This window comes from Neopsephotus bourkii, unplaced genomic scaffold (assembly GCF_033783945.1).
Source record: "Neopsephotus bourkii isolate Nb327-2 ecotype Australia unplaced genomic scaffold, CSIRO-AGI_Nbou_v1 NB_804, whole genome shotgun sequence".
Lineage (NCBI taxonomy): Eukaryota > Metazoa > Chordata > Aves > Psittaciformes > Psittacidae > Neopsephotus > Neopsephotus bourkii.
The window spans coordinates 779124-796184 of NW_026901300.1; the positions used below are offsets into that span (position 1 = coordinate 779124).

The 17061-nt window shown below is 43.5% G+C and overlaps 2 long non-coding RNA genes across 3 annotated transcripts; both read right to left on the bottom strand.

Moving 5' to 3' along the window:
- Positions 1-219: 219 nt before the first annotated feature.
- LOC133213382 (uncharacterized) lies at positions 220-1195 on the bottom strand. Its single transcript, XR_009725800.1, has 3 exons — positions 1117-1195; positions 759-798; positions 220-612 (listed from the first exon to the last, which is right to left on the bottom strand). It is a non-coding gene; the product is annotated as an uncharacterized LOC133213382 (long non-coding RNA).
- Positions 1196-8280: 7085 nt separating this feature from the next.
- Positions 8281-15096, bottom strand: LOC133213305 (uncharacterized). 2 transcript variants are annotated; one of them, XR_009725772.1, is made up of 5 exons: positions 13536-15096; positions 11058-11165; positions 9081-9928; positions 8758-8829; positions 8281-8379 (listed from the first exon to the last, which is right to left on the bottom strand). It is a non-coding gene; the product is annotated as an uncharacterized LOC133213305 (long non-coding RNA). The 2 variants fall into 2 exon arrangements; XR_009725771.1 differs by lacking the exon at positions 13536-15096 and having other exon boundaries at positions 11058-11634.
- Between the last annotated feature and the right edge of the window lie 1965 nt (positions 15097-17061).

Genomic DNA, 17061 nt, shown 5'->3' on the forward strand with positions numbered 1-17061 from the left:
CCTGGGAATGCTGCCTGGGGGTGGGCATTGCCTTGAGCTCTAAGGGAGGGAACTAAAGAGGGTCCCCCTGATACCAGAGGGGAGATGGGGAAGATAAAGCTCCCAGCCCCCTTCCTACCCTACCTCCAACTCCCATGGAAGCTGCCCACCAGCTACTGCTTCCTATGCATATGTATGTGTTGCTCTTTAATTAAAGCTATCTAGATGAGTCTCATTTGAGAGGCCTCTCCCTGTGGGAAGGTCTAGCACTACTCTCAGGCTCACAGTGGACTAAGTGCCAGCTTAACGCACGAGTGCCCATAACCACCATCGTGGCTGACAAGCACAGATGGATTGCCACCAGCTGGGGTTAGGGGTGACAGTGACTGACATGGAACCATCTCCCAGTGACAAACCTGGCCCGCTTAATGCACCCTGGGGCCTCTGCTGAAGGAATTTGATCTTACAGCAGTTCAGCAGGTGGGTACCTTGATGCCCAACTTGCGGGAATTGATTTTCTTTAAGCTCAGTGAAGTTTTAGCTCTGGAATCTTTTAATTTCAAATGCTCTTCTTCCTCTCTAGGCTGGGCCCCACCAGGAACACCTCTCTTCTCTTGTTTTTTTCTTGAAGCTCTAAATGAAAACCAAGCATTTTTAAATTATTTGAATTCTTGAGGAAGGAATTACTTGTTGATGTATTTTAAGTGTAATTCCCTCTCCTTAAACCTGTTCATAGAAGATCAGGTGTGAGACTAAAATTCCCCCCTGTCCACTCCTACCTTTACTCTTTGCTGACTTTTCAGCCTCTAGCAAAGAAACCTGTTGTGAAACAGGAAAGAAGTCACAGCAGAGCAGTAACAGCTCTGACAATTCATAGATCTCAAAAACTAAAACAAAATATAAATAAATGAGAAAGCAGAGTAGCAAAAGCACAGGTATGACAGAAGGGAACAGGGAGTTGAAACTGGATGGACTGAATGTATTCCTTTTTCATTTTAAGTTAAAGTTTAAAAATCCAATAATATCACACAGAGTATTTAAGGAGTGGAAAATGATGCTCAGCAATGAAGATGGGACAGTATGGTGATGTAATGTTTTGCTGCTTCAAACTTGCAGCAGACTTTTTTTGTTTCTCACCTACCCCATGTTTTCTGTATCCTCATACCTGGCTACACACATCTGCCCCCTGCACCTGGACCTCCTCCTCCTGACAAATAAAAACCATACCCTCAAAATCTAAATGATGCGTCACAAGAAACTTAAGCCACTGTTTTACGGGGATAAAGTTCGAGGCCTAACACACCCCTCCAAGATTCAGTCACACCATGAGCTCTTTTGCAGAACTGGCAACAGCAAATTCAATGTGACGTCTCTTTCTTTAAGGATTCCCATTACACACATGGTTACTGCTGAGCTTCTGAAGCTCCTGAGTGTTCTGTAATGAAAAGACAAACACAGCATTCAGGACATTATCTGAAAATGGCCAGAGAATTCCCCTTCCTAGATACTGGAAGCAGCAAACAATGCTTTGACCATGGAAGCAAAAAACCAAGGAGCTTGCAAGGGTAATTCCCGTTTCACTGCTACCAGATGAAGGTCCAATACAAGCCCTGATTTTCAAGGGGGCTGTGCATGTGTGTGTGTGGTTTACTTCTCACAGCTCAGCATCCCACAGAATAGACACCAGAATTGATTCTGCCTCCCTTCAGGCTAACCACGTGAAAATGCTGACTGACAGAATCACCTTAGGGTAATAAATCTGCCAAGTGTTTTGTTAAACAGCCATTCAGTTTGAAATGTATCCAGGCATTTGAGAATAACAATAGGCTACTGTAATGTATGGTGCATTAATTATACACTTGACAAGAAAATTACCCTTCAAGCCAAGATTACTAAAAACTTTCCTAGGCTTTCCTTACCCTCTCCTGTTAAATACAGTTTTCAGTGTGGCCCTCCCTGAGGTTCTGCCCACCTCCTCCCGCAGAGTTAACCAGCACAGCAGTGAAGTTCCAGGGAGATTTACACTGATGTTTAACTGAGAACATTGGTTGCTTCCCCAAATTTGATTATAGCTGCTAAATGATGAATATCAACATAAAAAATGGCCTTGCTTTTCCTCAGTGTAAGTTTTTCTGATAAACACAGTAAAACATTGCTTCAATATGTGGCTGTATTTACATCCCACACCAGGTACACTTGCACATCTCTGACAGTCTGTCTGCAAAGAAAAGCCATCAGCTTTCAAACACTCACCCACATGCCAGTGAAAGAGTAGGATCTCCAGTCTGGGAGGCAATGCAAAGATGCTGTAAATTAGTGTAAGAATCCAACAGAAAGGTGAATACCCTGTTACAAATGGAACAGAATTTGTGTGGTTTCCAGGCAAATACTCCTCCCTGATCCCTCTAACAGTTCTTGAGGTTTTTGAAGTCCACGGCTAAGTCCAGATGCCCTCAGTAACACGGTAAGATAGTGCTTCTGCACCCAAGTACCTCACCTCTCTCCTGTCACAGGCACCTGCATGAAGCTAAACCATTTCAGAAACTACATCTTAAAACCAGTAAATTCTTCCCTAATCCTGACTATGGGCTGTAAAAACAGAACCAGAGGTCACAGGAGTGCTGTAAGTGTCATGGGGGGACTTTGTTCTGTAGTAACTTCCAGTACAAACTTCTACTCAAACGTTCTGGGATGTGAAAAATTCTGTGTCAAAGACTTAAATTCTGCATCCAAGATGACTAGTTCTTAATTTTACTATAGTAACTATCTAAATACAATCACCAGTTATGCATTTGCCTGAGTCAGAATCTCTTGACACACAGCACAATCCTCTAGTGAGATTTCAGCATTCATGCACTGTTGCTGATACGGAAAAGCACTTCTAGTCCTGCCAAGACATAAGTGCTTACTAGCAGAGAAATGTCTCAAAACTGTACTGAAATATAGAGTATATTGTTAACTCTATAGACTAAAGAATATATTACACATGCTCTAAGTTGAATTAAGATTTAAAGCTCTCATAATTGAATACTCAATTTCCTATAATTTGAGGTACAAGCATGACTTCGAATCAAACACATCTGAAAACCACTGAGATCTGCCACCCCAAGGAGCAGTCTGCAAGCATAATGCATAATTTTTAGCATAATGTCATGCTTCCCTTTAACTGGGTGCAGAGAAATTCTGTGAGTTTAAAGCATAATTTTTAGAAGTTACATCTTTTATAGTCTGCTTTATTGTTGGTTTTGTGAACTCACTATTAAAATAAATGAACAGGCACCAGGGATTAACGGCCCACTCCAGCTTAACTGTTCTACACCCCCCTTTACCCAATCACATTACCTTGTAATTTATTCTAATGTAGCATGTATTTCCCTTTAAAGCCAATTTCTGTTCCTTAGGCATGCATCTGAATGCCTTTCTGATTAGCCTCTCTGATCGAAAGCCCACATAGCTCAAGCAAAATCCTTCCTTTTACTTCAACGGGCTGTTTATTATTCTTCTCTCCAGAAGTTGTGATGAGCTTGGTACCATAACCATGTTCTCTTTCAAGGAAAGCTTCCGGTGGAACAACAGGGTGGCCTAGATGCTTAGAGAAAGCAAATCAAACTAACATACTGTGCTCTCATGATGGCCAAGAGGAGCTGTGCACCAGAGAGCAGACTTCCCAATAGTGAGTCAGTCAGTACCAACAGATGCATCCTTTCACAACTGCTGTCAATAATCCAGTACATGCCCAAGTTACAACCCAGTTCTGTCTCTGACCTCAAGGCTAGCAAACCTGAAGTCCTGTTGCAGTTGATTTCAGTAGAAGCCAGGTCTGTCTGGTTTCAGCCACAACTGGCAAACAGCTGAAGACTCTTGTGTGTACCTGCAAGTCTAGAGAAGTTACAGAATTTTGGAGCAGAGGAGTGACATGGGATGAGATGTGGTTGATGAGAAGGAAGTTTAAGAGAAGGAGACAGAACGCAAGGGATGCATTATGGTAACAGAAACTCACAGAGAGAAGGCTTTGTCCAGGATAAAATTGTTTGGTACCTGCCAAACACTGAAATATGAAACCTGGAGCTTCTCATTCCCAATGGTTCAAACCATGTTCCTGTTCCACTACCCTTCTCTCTAAAATACATGTACACATGCTGCGGAGTTTCCACAATGTAGCCTCACTTCATTAGAGCTCTTGGGTAGAACTTGACATGAAGCATTTTAACTCAATACATATTTAACTCAATACTGCTGGCTTAACACTATTTCCATCATCCATATACTTCTTCCTCCCCAAAGAGAGGTATTACATACTTCATACAAGGGATCAGATTTATTTTAATCTCTACATCACCTCAACATTTAATAATGCATCAAGGGAATCAAAAGAGAATAGACCAAAAAACAGGCCTGAAGTCTTCCTCACAGTTTTCAGCTTACTAATTCTTGCTTCATCCCATCACCCTGATGACTGAGTGTCTTCCACAGAGGTGGTCACACTGCCCAGCTACATTCCCAAACTTACCAAATTTCATCTGAAGATCAGCTACACTGGATTTGCCATTGCTCTGCTGTAATCATCTCACTTGTCTGACATGAACCAGAGCCCTTGTTTCACAGCTTCATCAGACCTACAGCTTCAAGGACTCAGTCAGGACCACAGGCTTCAAGCAGCAGATAACACCCAGCACTTTGACACTGCTCAAGTGATTGCGCTTGCAGTCAGGGCTGCATAGCTCAACCACGACTGGCCACAGCTGCCAACATCACCCTAGTGCTTCCTGACTGCAGATTCAAGAGTCGTTATCCTCACAGATCTCCTCAAGCACTCTTTTATTCTTCTTCTCAAACAAGATAAAGAGATTAAGAATCTAAGTCTCTCTTTATACAGCCTGATTTTCAAATCTTTCCTGTAACCCTTTCCTAAATAGTTTCCAATTTGCCAACATCCCTTTTAAAGCTCTCACATCAAAATTGGACACACATTTCTGATAGTCAAGTGAGAGCCCTCAATGTAATCAGCACAGTTCTATTGAGCAGGTTTCCATTTTACAGCTGTGCTGTCACCACTCACTGCCTTTGGGCTGCACACGCTCTGTTTGTGCTGCATTTGAACGGGGCTTTCTCTGGTGGAAAGGACAAAAAAAATAAATGGTTGCTTTCACAGCAGTTCAGTGTGTGCTTGGTGTAGATCCTACACAATTCCATTACATAGATTCACAGAATCACAGCCTGGTTTGGGTTGGAAGGGACCTTAAAGCTCATCCAGTTCCAATCCCCTGCCTTGGCCAGGGACACCTTCCACTAGAGCAGCTTGCTCCAAGCCCCTTCCAACCTGGCCTTGAACACTGCCAGGGATGAGGGAGCTTCTAAAATGAGGTGTACTTAAGGCTTTTGTACTGAGGGGTAGGGGAACATGAGCAGAAACCAAGACGTAAAAAAATATCCCCCTAACTTTAGGGAAGTGAACATCATGTGGCCACTACAACCCTGACGACTGACAGCACAGCTCTGCAGCTGGAAAAGTCTCTGTGGTCTCCATGCTCAGGAGCGCAGATTGCTGCAGATGTTGAAGAGGAATCTTGGCTGTGATGACTTTGAAGACATCAGGTTACAAAATGGAAAATCCCTTCCCAACAGGCAGTGCAATTCCAGTTGGCCTTTGCCTTGCACAACTTGCAGGGATTACTGGCAACTTGTGTAGGCAACTGTGCAGCTGTAAAACATCTGGCTGTATTTTACAGGGTGAGCACATGCTTGCTAGGCCCCACTTCACAGTAGTATGACAGCAGCACTGGCTGCTGACAAATGGTGCTATGTCTCTAAGAGCCACTGTGATACAGTCCCAAACCAGAAATGCCACAGCAGTCACATCACAAGAGACACTTGTGCCAGGAATCACATCACTCAGATTTTGCATTCCCACAAAGTACATTTCCTAGATATCTTCCATGAGAACATGCTCTGTACCATCACTGCCAGAAACAACCTGGCTCACTGCAACTGAACACCAGCCTTGCAGGCTGTGTGTTCATGAGCTTGAAGTGCTTTAAGCGTACCAAATACTTAACTCCGCTCACTGTGATGTTAAAAAGGCTGCCAAAACTGCAAAGCTTGCAGAAGGAGAGAAAGCACAAGGGGAGGTTCAAACCAAACAATAGCTTTAAAGAGATGTAGAAATCGGTGACAGCAAGAGATTCCAGGTACCCATTAAAATCTCTGCTCTCCCCTAACCTAGACACAGTCATTTCCATCCTTTTCCCCTGCAGCCAGTAAAACAGCATTAAAAGAAAAAAAATCAACAACTTTCCTACATTTACACAAGTGGAACAGTGAAAACCAATGAAAGCCACTTGGCATCTTTATAAGACAGTTCAAATAAAAATTAATGGCACATGTAATAATTCCAAGAGTATTTTGTTTCCATTTATATCCAGCTAAGAGACAATTTTTGGTGCATTTGGTTTTATAGATCTGTGTATATGTAGCAAAGTAGAAATCCTGCACATGGGCAAATAAATAAGAGGCTATGACTGGCTGACAGCAAGATTTGTAGAGCTAATTAGTTCAATGAATAGGAAAGGCACTCAAAATAACAGCTCATCAAATAGTTCTTCATACAAGAGAGATCTGTCACCCTGCCTATGCTGAATAAATATTTTTACTGTCTTCCAGAGATCAGTGCCAACAGAAGCAAATAAAACCAGAACAACAAGAAACCCCCCCCGCAACTCCACTGACTCCAACCCTCCCAGGCAGCTGCCAGGCTGTCCATAAAGGAAAGGTCCTCAAACATCCATAAACCCTGTCCTGTCACACAGCACAAGAGCTGCACATGCTCCTGTTGTTGCATTACATCCTTTCTTGCACTGTTATCAATGCACTGTGCTGAAAATCATGATTCATTAGGAAGACACAACATATTCCCAAAGCACACTCATGGCCTCGTGGAAATGGCAGCACCTTGGGCAGACATTTGAGGTCAATTCACTTCTGTGAGAGCTCGCCACGGAAGCGCTGTCATCAGACAGAGCAGGTCTGAGCAAGTGCCTTGTGGTGGGGGTCCATGGGGTGAGGTACTGCAGATTAAGGAAATAATCACGTTTTGAACTAGTAACAGATTAGACTAGAATCAACAGTGTTCTATAGGCAGGATTCTAGTAACACTGTGGGGGTTTAAAGCCCACACATATTACCTGATTCAATCCCTTCTCTCAGGTATAGCTTCATCCCCTCAGGAGAACTTCTATGAAATACATGATTATGAGAGGCAAACCAGGTTACAAGAAACTGTTCTGGGCAGAGCACTTGGTTACAGTGAGCAACATAAAGCACTCACCCATCTGTATCTCGTCCTTCTTGATGCAGAAGAGTAAATAACATACTGAGTTAATAATAACAAGTATCAAGAAAAGAGGAAGTATAAGGAAGCACAGAGGATGCACAGCTGACTGAAGCCAAAAGCAAGGACCCTACCCCTTCTAGTAGCAAGTGCTGAGCAGGAGAGAGAGGAGGGAAAAGTTCAAGTTTAGAAGCAGCGCACAGGAGGGAATCACTCACACAGGTACCAAGAGACAAAGAAACTCCCCCAAAGGGCCCCAAGAGCTACTTTACATCTGGTCACAAATGAGCCTGCCCCATCCTCAGCAGCTCCTGCCAACTGTTACCAGCAGAACTGTCCCTGTTACAGAGAAATGTAATAATGTTACATAGTCCAAAGTAATTTATGGTTTACATGGTTTTAGTATTGACATTTAAGTGCACCATCAGCTCCTCTGGCGAGTGATATTTCTAATTGATTTGAAATTGTGATATACCTGTTATTCAATCAACTCCATTTTGCAAACTAAATTGAGATCTGAAACCAGGCCAAGAAATATAACAAGACTGTAGCAGCTACATATTTAAAACAGGAGAAAAAGTAAACCATCTGTTTGCTTATGTATAGTAATATAAAACATATCCTTGCCATCTCTTTTGATTTTGCCACTGTACTCCTTTGAAGAACACAGAAGAAAACTGCTTCAGCTATAGCTGGCTTTCATCATCCTCCCCAAATCTTAGTCTTCTTTTACAGCAAATCATTACAATTCTATTCATCTTTTTATGCCTATAATCCAGAGTTTCAAGCACACTCTTGGATATAAAGGCCATTTGGGACAAACATAAATTGATGAAACATTGGCCTTGTCTTCTTAGCATTTCAAAATGGTGACATATATTTCAGCATTTGAATGTTTTTAAAGCAGAGCCACGGCAGCGAGTGAAGAACTGAGTAAACTCACATCTGAACAGTAAATTCACATCTGAATTGGTGATTTAACTTCTTACCACCGCTTTGTCCAATCCTCCTGAGCTTCCTTTTGAACAAAGCTGTTCAACAGGTGCGCTTCCACCCAGATACTGAGCCTGGCTCTTGAGAACATGGCACAAAAAGGGTCAACTGTCATTTCTGTTCCACCTCCTTGTGCTGCCCCTGCGGGGCTCAGTAACATTTCCCAGGTTGACTGAGGCACATGGCCAGTGTGAACAAAGTCCACACTCACAACTAGTATCACCCATAACAGATTGTTTCTCCTGTGCTCACCCTCTCATACTGAGCTCTTGTGTGTGAACAGGCCCCAGCCAGTGCTGCAGCTGTGACCGACGTGCACCAAGTTGCTATTTCCATTATCCAGCCCCATTTCCAAGGTTTAATCCACCAGCAATTCCAATCCACCAGTATTCCACAGCAGTAGTTATCCCACATGTACGAATCAAGCTGTAAATGACAAGCTAGCCATTCTGACTTACCACAGCATCCACATCCAGCTTGGGTTTAACTTCAGAGTCTGTTCTTAGTACAGAAAGGGAATTCATTTCATCCTGTATAAGAAACAGCAAAGAAATTGAAATGAAACACTGGGGAAAGCATCTCCCGATGTTTTTCACCAAATTTATTCATATAGTATATAGACGAAAAAATAAAGGAAAACCTAATGTATTTTTTGCACCACAAAGTAACACTGAATTCAGCCTTGCTCCTGAGCACTGGGAGTTTCAAAGCTGGGTATGTAGGTCAGGTACACAAGCCCCACAGAAACGCAACTTCACGAGGCTATTTCTGAAACACTTACTCTGAAAGAACACAGATATGGACAAATTCTTTGGGAGCTGAAGTCAGCACAGGTCTTTCCACTTGGGATGAAACACCAGCAGAGAGCTGACATCTTTTATCTTTCCAGGTGTCAGTTTTGGCCTCTGCAAAAAGGTGAAGTACAGAATCCTCCTGCACAAAAGGGAAAATTCATTCCTTTCATGAGCATGAACCCTTTAGCCATGAAAATGCTCCTTCCTCTGACAGTCCAGGCAGTCCATGACTCCATCTTGGGCCACTGGCAGAAGACATGAGCACCCACAGGGTGGTTTGTGTGCAGCTCCAGGCATGGGGAGGTTTGGGGTCTCCTGCAATAACAGCCAGGGGTGGCTGTGCACAGTTCCATGAGCTTTACAAAAGAGCAGCACAAAAGCCCAGCAATGTAACTGTAGCTAAATCTGTGCTGGAGCAGCTGGATCTAAATCAGGAGTAAAGCTAAGCCTGTGTAAATGAGTAGTGTGTAAAAGGCAGCACGGCTCATACATGACTGAAATGGAGGCAAGCGCTGTACACATCTAAGAGCTGGGAGCACAGCAATTACTCTGCATTTTTTGTCAGGAGGCCACCACAAAACGCATGCAATCCCTTATGCCAACAGAGAGAGATGCTGCTTCAATCTGCTTTACATGTGACAGTGGAAGAAAGAACAAACTGATCAAAACACTGCACCCTGTGTCTTTCTACAGCGTACTTAGAGAGGCAGAAACTACTACTTTAGAGGAAATTCCTTCATCTAATATTATTCTGGTTTTTAGATCATTTTAGGCTGGAGTACTTTCCCTGGACTGTTGTAGCCTGAGGTATCAGCAGGGGACTGAGGAGAGACTTCTGCAATATGAAAAAGAGCAAAAATTGATTTGTGAAACATTTCAAGAAGCAGGAAGTCCAGCCTTGGTAATAACAATATTAATGTAACAACACCAGTAACACTGTTGTGTGAGCAGCACGTGTGTCCATCATCCCCTTTAATGTGACTTCCAATCTTCAGGTTTTCTTCCATACCCAGGAGAGTTCAGAGCATCTTCTCTCAAGCCAATCTAATTATACCAGTAAAAAATGGAATGAAATAGTCCTATTCATAGATTTAGTTCTCCCTCCTGCATTATGGCACCTTCTTCTGTTTTAGTGCTAACTGTGAAAGGAAACAATGATGAAGCACACCAGGAGTGAGCAGATGAGCACATATAACTTGCTCAACTACCTTCAGTGTCTTATGTAATGTTCAATATTGATTTTGATTCAATGAGACTTCTATTAGAGTTATCTGTTCTAACCAGCTGCCAAATGTACCTGCTCAGTAATGTGTCCAAATTCATTAACAGTTTTGTTTTAATAATATTTCATTTTAAAGTTTAATTTTATCCACACATTAGCTTCATATTACTTATGCAAATAAAAGCTTTATGGCTATATTAGCAATAATTCATTATCATTCCCTACTGGCTTAGTGAAGGAATTTGTAACTTTGGAGTATATCCAGAGTTTTTAATTGAAGATACTAAGGGAAGCCTACATTTAGTTAGAATCATTTGCACATACAAATTAACTATGATTAGCATAAGTCTCTCAAACTCTTTCCAGGCTCCCAGACAGATTGTCTAGGATAGGACTTTTCCCCAAGTCCTGTCTGAAGGGTAATGTACTAGAGGTGGAATCCAATAAGCATCCTGGGGTAAAGAGGCTGTGGCTGCTGCAGCTGGGATCCAAGGCAAGCCAGTAATCTGTTCCCTTCCAGCAACTTGGACCAGATAGGAGTGAAGGATGGAAATACCAAGAGTGTATGGTCATGTTGCAAAACCACGTATGGTTTAGCTGCTTGGGCAGAAAGGGTATGTTTTGGTGCAACTTTACTCTTTTCTGTTGCTTTACATCTTCATAACCAGCCCCCAGTATGGAACTTACAATGACTAACTGGAGAGAATACTGCAGGTAGATGGACTTGGTGATAATGACCTACCTGTTCAGTATCACCACAGGTAGTCTTGCAGGGCTGGGTCTTCTGTGTTCCAGTGTTTTTGTCTCCACTCCAAAGGTGGAGGACTGGACCCTGAATCATCTCAGAAACCTATTAAGAAAATTACTACATAGGTACTCCTTTCTTTGTGCACTAAATGAGCTCTTGTTGGATGAGAAACCGGCTCATGTTTACTTTATTATGTCCCAAGTCACTTAAGGACTGTAGGTATCTTCCCCATCTCCTACAGAAGATGTTTTAATTAGCCAATTATATTAGTAAAAAGCAATCTAATTTCTAGGCCAAACAATAGCATGGCACAGATATTAAAATCAAATTAGCAAGCCATGGCAGTGTCTTCCTGTAGCATGCAAACCCCACCTCCTGCCCAGATAATTACCATTATGTCTGCGTGGTGATCTGTGGCACGGAGAAAACACACACGCTGTGAGTAATGAACACGGTGACAGGTGTAAGAATTTCTCTCTGCTGTCTCTCTCCACCTTTTGCCCTTTTAATTTACGTTATTAGTAATCATGGTGTGTCCTTTAAATACATGCTTTAGAAAACAAACAGCATCAAGTGCTGCTCCAGGAGATTCCGCTCCTGGTGCGCTGCAGACTTCCTGCACGACTCCAGCAAAGCTTCACAATTTCTATGCACTCTGCTGTAATAGGACAAACACCTTCCCACCTCTTCCCTCCCTCCATGTCAAGTCAGTTTTGTGAGAGAGAAGAGGCCTCACCATGTCCTTGTGTCCGAGGCAGAGCGGCAAACCCCAGGCATTCGCAGCTCAGGATGGTCAGGCACAACAGCAATGGTTTTCTCCACAAAGAAACTCCAGCCATGTAACCTTTAACTGTGGTGGGAGATGTGAAGCTTTCTTCATAAAATACTCATATTAACAAAGAGGAGAGGGAGAGAGGGAACGGATCTTACAGCCTTGACTCCATACAGACCTTTTCTTTGCTCACAACCCTGAGTTTAAGCCAAAGCAGAGAATTAAAATGTTTGATCCAGGACGAAACGTGCTTTTGATTGCCAAGTAGTGAAAGCTGAAAGGAATCTTTTCAGTTGTGCCTAGAATCCACCTTCTGAGATGGAAACAGACTGGAAGCCTGTTTGTCTGGGGAATCAGAAACAGCCATTTACAGAACAACTAGCTGCTTTGAAAAGGCGCTTCCACCTTCGCCTGAAAGAACACAGGAGCCAGCTCTACCCTTCCATGCTCCAGCACTCTGCAGCTCCTGCTGCCTGAGCACAACTCTGAGCACACCCAGTTCTCTCCATAGCACACGCAAAGGCCATGGCAGCAGCACAGCCGCCCTGGAAAGGCCAACAGATCGATTGTTCTGAACCCCTGAACTCTGAATGCTTCTTACACCCCTCCACAGGTTCTGAGGTGTAAAATCACCCCTAACAAAACAGTAACAAAGTGTGGGAGCACCAAAAGGATGAAGTGGAAGAGAGATGTTAGGGGCCCTCCTTCCTCCCCTGGGATGCTGAGCCCTGCCTCTGCTGCACCAGCCTCAGCCCCAGCACAAGGCTTGATCTGACCAGGAGTAAGTGCTCCCCAGACAGCATGTGACAGCCTAGAAACACTCGGGATCCCTCCTGACACATTTCAGATCTGCTCTAATCTCCCTACATAAAATGGTAGTTCTTAAAGATGCAGAATATCTACATATCTGAACCCAAATTTGATCTGCTATAAAGGAGTGTAAGGGAGGGATAAGGGGAAATTTCTGCTTCCCTGGCTGTTGCTGTATCCCATGTTTCCTCTGTATTTACTGTACTGCTGAATGGAAATTCAGAGGTTTTACAGTCAAGAGGAAAGGCAAATGAAATACAAAGTATTCCAGTGCTGTTCTAATGTAACTGCTGTCAACATTGCCAGTTACTCCTCCACAGTCAAAAGCATTGTATGTACTTTATTTTGAAGGAGCTTAAGGCCTGGAATTCCTTCACCTTTCCTCACCCAGTGCCCCCTTTCCCTGCTACCCCCAGTGCAATTAATGCACTGGATTAAACCACATGCTCCATCAGCTAATCAGAAAAGGCCAATTAACAACTCGATTTTCTTCAAGCTTTCTGAGAAAACGCACCCAGGAGCATCCACCTATTTTTGGAACCACTGATATTCAAACCTGAGACCCCAGGACTTGCTGCACTTGCTGCTGCTGAAGTCCGCATCAATGTCAACCAGCTTTGGCCAAAGAGGCATTAACATCAGCCTTCTCTGTATCCACTGGGGGATGTCGCTTCTTTTGCCATTTGCTAGCTACAGTAAATAAAGTATTGTGAAATGACAGCTCAGTAATTCTGCAGTATTTCATGCAAGGGGCTGCTTGTCACCTGCCCTTCAACCCTGTGACATGATTTCTACAATCACCCCCCCCAGAATCCTCCTCCCTTCACAAGGTGACCCTGTGTTCTGTTACCTTGGTGTCACAGACATCAAGACTGGGCTCTGTAATTAACCCATAGGAAATGCTGACTGAAGCACACAGGGGAGGGCATGATTCCTCACTGTGTTAGTGCCCAGTTTCTGCTGCAAGGGAACAGCTTTCTGTACCGTTACAGGTGGCTATTTTCAACATGTTGAATTCCCAGCCCAGCAGCTGGAAAGCATTGGCTCAGCAATCCCCCCACTCATCCCCAGACAAGGGCTTAACCACTGGCATAACTTCACTGCAGACACCCATAGGCTTCCACCCAAGGGGCTTTCTGGGCTCAAGCACACACAGCTCAGTCTTGGGGAGCTTCTCATTACACAATACCCACAGTGTCCTCCTCCTCAGGACTTCTCCATCCACTCTTCCCCAGCCTGTGCTTGTGCTTGGGATCACTTGGACCCAGGGGCAGGACCTTGCTCAGCTTCATGAGGTTCACATGGACCCACCTCTCCAGCCTCTATAGGTCCCTCTGTATCCCAGCCCTGCCCCTCCAGCCTATTGACAGCGCCACACAGCTCAGTCTTGGGTACTTACAGCTCATGTTTATCTTCAGTTTTACAGAAGACTGGGGTATAAGCAGGTCTTAACAGTGGGGAACAGTTAAGGAAAAAATGGGTTGGGTAATCTTGGACTTCTGGCCCCCAGTGTAGAACTGGGATGAGAATAGAGACAAACACCATAATGAGAGCACACTGAGCAAGATCCAGGTGTGAGTGCTCCAAGTTCTAGTGCCATGATTTTGGAATGAACTTCCCTCCCCCAGTGTTTAGCTACAAAGTGTTTGAGTAAAGAATGCTAAATTACATGCAAGTCACATTAAGAACAATCAGTCTCATGTAATAAGGAATCTAATAGTTCATAAATGAGATGCAAATTCATTTTTACGGGTGCACTATAATAAGCCAATTATTTCAGAGCTCTTCAATTATGCAGTTTCAAAAAGCTGAATTGCTTTAAAAAATTTCTTTTAAGAAGCTTTAGGTTTTTCCATAGCTTACAAGGAAAAATAAAATATATCTGCCTTGCAAGCAACATGAAAACCCCATCTTGCCTTACTGCAAGCAGCAGCGATACAAACAGCAGCACAGAATCCTTAGGGTTGGAAGGGACCTCTGAAGATCATCTTGTCCAACCCCTCTGCCAGGGCTGCAGCCCTGAGTTTAACTTCATGGGTTGTCCACATCAAGCCCCATTTGAAGTTTGCAAAAGGAAAGCAAAGCCACTGCCTCCCAGTGGGCAACCCCATTCCACTGACATCTTGGTTCCTTCAGTTCTATTGCTAATGATTACTTACAGGGAAACAAAAGCAAAGCCAGTTGTGAACGAGAGGTCACATGAAGGAGCAAACCATTCCCCCGTCTCAGGCCTTTTTAAGGCTTTGCTGCACTGACAGCTATAGTGTTGTTCTCCAGGGCACCTCACTGCTAAGTCTTGGTGAGATGTGGCCTGCTTTTGGTCTGTGATTTTCAAGTGGAACAAAACAGTCAGAATTCCATATGTGCAATTCCTACCTCTAATACAACCCTTTTTCCTCCACAGAGCCACAACACACTTCACAGGGGCAAGTCACGAACAAACTGAACAAACTCAGTAATGAACTTAGTCTTACGGTGATCATACATACTTAGGAAGTGCTGGGCTCCTGCCCAGTCCTTGTTGTTACCATTTAACCTTTTTCCATACAGCAAATACACATACATGAACCAAGGAAAGGACTTCCCTTTCTGTGCAATGAATAGACATATTTTCCAGCCTTTGCTTGCAAAGTGTTTGGATCAAATGAAATGTGCAGACCAAAGTAAGGGCTGTGAGAAGTGGTAATTGCAGCATCTGTCCCGCTCCCTGAGGGCTGAGGCAGCTGGCACTGGGTATGCAAGTGCTATCTGTTTGTCCTGCCCTGCTGAGACTCACCTTCTGGCTCAGAGCTCTTGCCTGTCTCCCTCCTGTAGCAAGCACAGTACTGCTATCCACGGCCTGTGCTGCTTGCTCCCATAGGAATGCCTCCTGCTGCATCACAGGTACACAGAGCTGCCAGGGCAGCCTCCCTCAGGGATGTCGTGATAGGGAAGCAGGAAATATATCCAGAGAAGTGAAGCCAGCATTCAAACACAGAGGTCATAGCCTAGACTAAACCAATTCTTACTCCTGGAAAACTTACCCAAGCTTTTAGGCCCATTGGCTCCTATTTTCAAATCTGAAAGAGAAGTAGCGGATTTGAAACATGCACCATGTGCTTGCTCCCCAGGTGTAGGTATTTTTGAAGCATGCTACTTCTGTTTCATAATTCAGGTCATCTTACATGTCTTATGCATATCAGCACTCAAGTGAAAGATACAGCCTCTACTTGGTAACTTGTCTTAGAACAGCTTCACCACCCAAACCACTACAGGGGTTTCCCTGCCATCACAGAGATCTCTGCTTAAAGCCCTACAGAGTTAGATGCTGAAAAGCAGGAAAACATCTAACTTTCCCACTCCCCTCCATGTCCATTACAAGCCTTTGTCAGGTTTGCCACCAGGACTGACTGAGCAAGGATTGCTCTGATGAACCTGCCAAACCTTCCTGGACAGAACATCCCAACAGATCAAGTTTGGGAGGAGCAGCAAAAGAGGCAATAAATTAGAGCACAGCCTTCTACCTGGTCTACATTTCTAGAGGTAATCCAAAATTGGCAGCCAGATTGAGAATTACTTGCTTAGTTTGAAAATGCTTTTAGAGCAAGGCTTAGAAAAATGTACAGCAGTGTTTGAACACATTCCAATTGAAATCCATGTGCACTGTCTGCAACTGGAAAATGATCCTCATTTTAACTTAAGACCATATTCCAGAGAATAAGAAATATAAAAGTCAAATCTTACAGTCTGGATCAGGACATTTGTGACTAGAGACTGAGGGAGCTTTGGAGAGGACATTACTTAGAGCTGTCTTGAAAGCAGTGTCTGAATCTGCAGGCCCTTGACCTTCTGGGACACAATAATTCTAACAGCATTCTGGCCTTATAACGCTGTACACTGTACAGTGAATACATGCATCAGTCGCGGGTAAGGAGCTTACTAATAAATTAGTTAATTTTTTTTCCTTCAGCCAAAAGGCAGCACAAGCCATGGCTTTATTTACAAAAGGTTAAAGATTCCTTTAATTGGATTGCTGGCATTTAGGCGTGCAGCAGAATATCCTTCAGCAGTGTCCCCTTTTATTTGTGACTGGAGAAGTGCCGAGAGAAATGCCAAGGGAAGATTTCATTTTAATAAAAAAGAAAAGCTTAAGATCCCTTTGGAGGCTTATGTTACATCTTGAAACTACCATGAGCTAATGAATTTCATCTAAAAGGTCCCCAACCACAGGACTGAAGAGAAATTGCAACCCTGGTATAGCTTGACCAAGTTGACTTTGTGTGTTAGCAGTTGCAGCCTCGTGCTCACGTTCTGATATGAATGCAAACACACACATCTGAAATATTTAGTCATGTAAAAGATACTTTTAAGTGAGAACTGTGGTTGTCCTACAGCATCCTAAAGACACTTCAAAGACCCGTTTGTGGCAGAAACTTG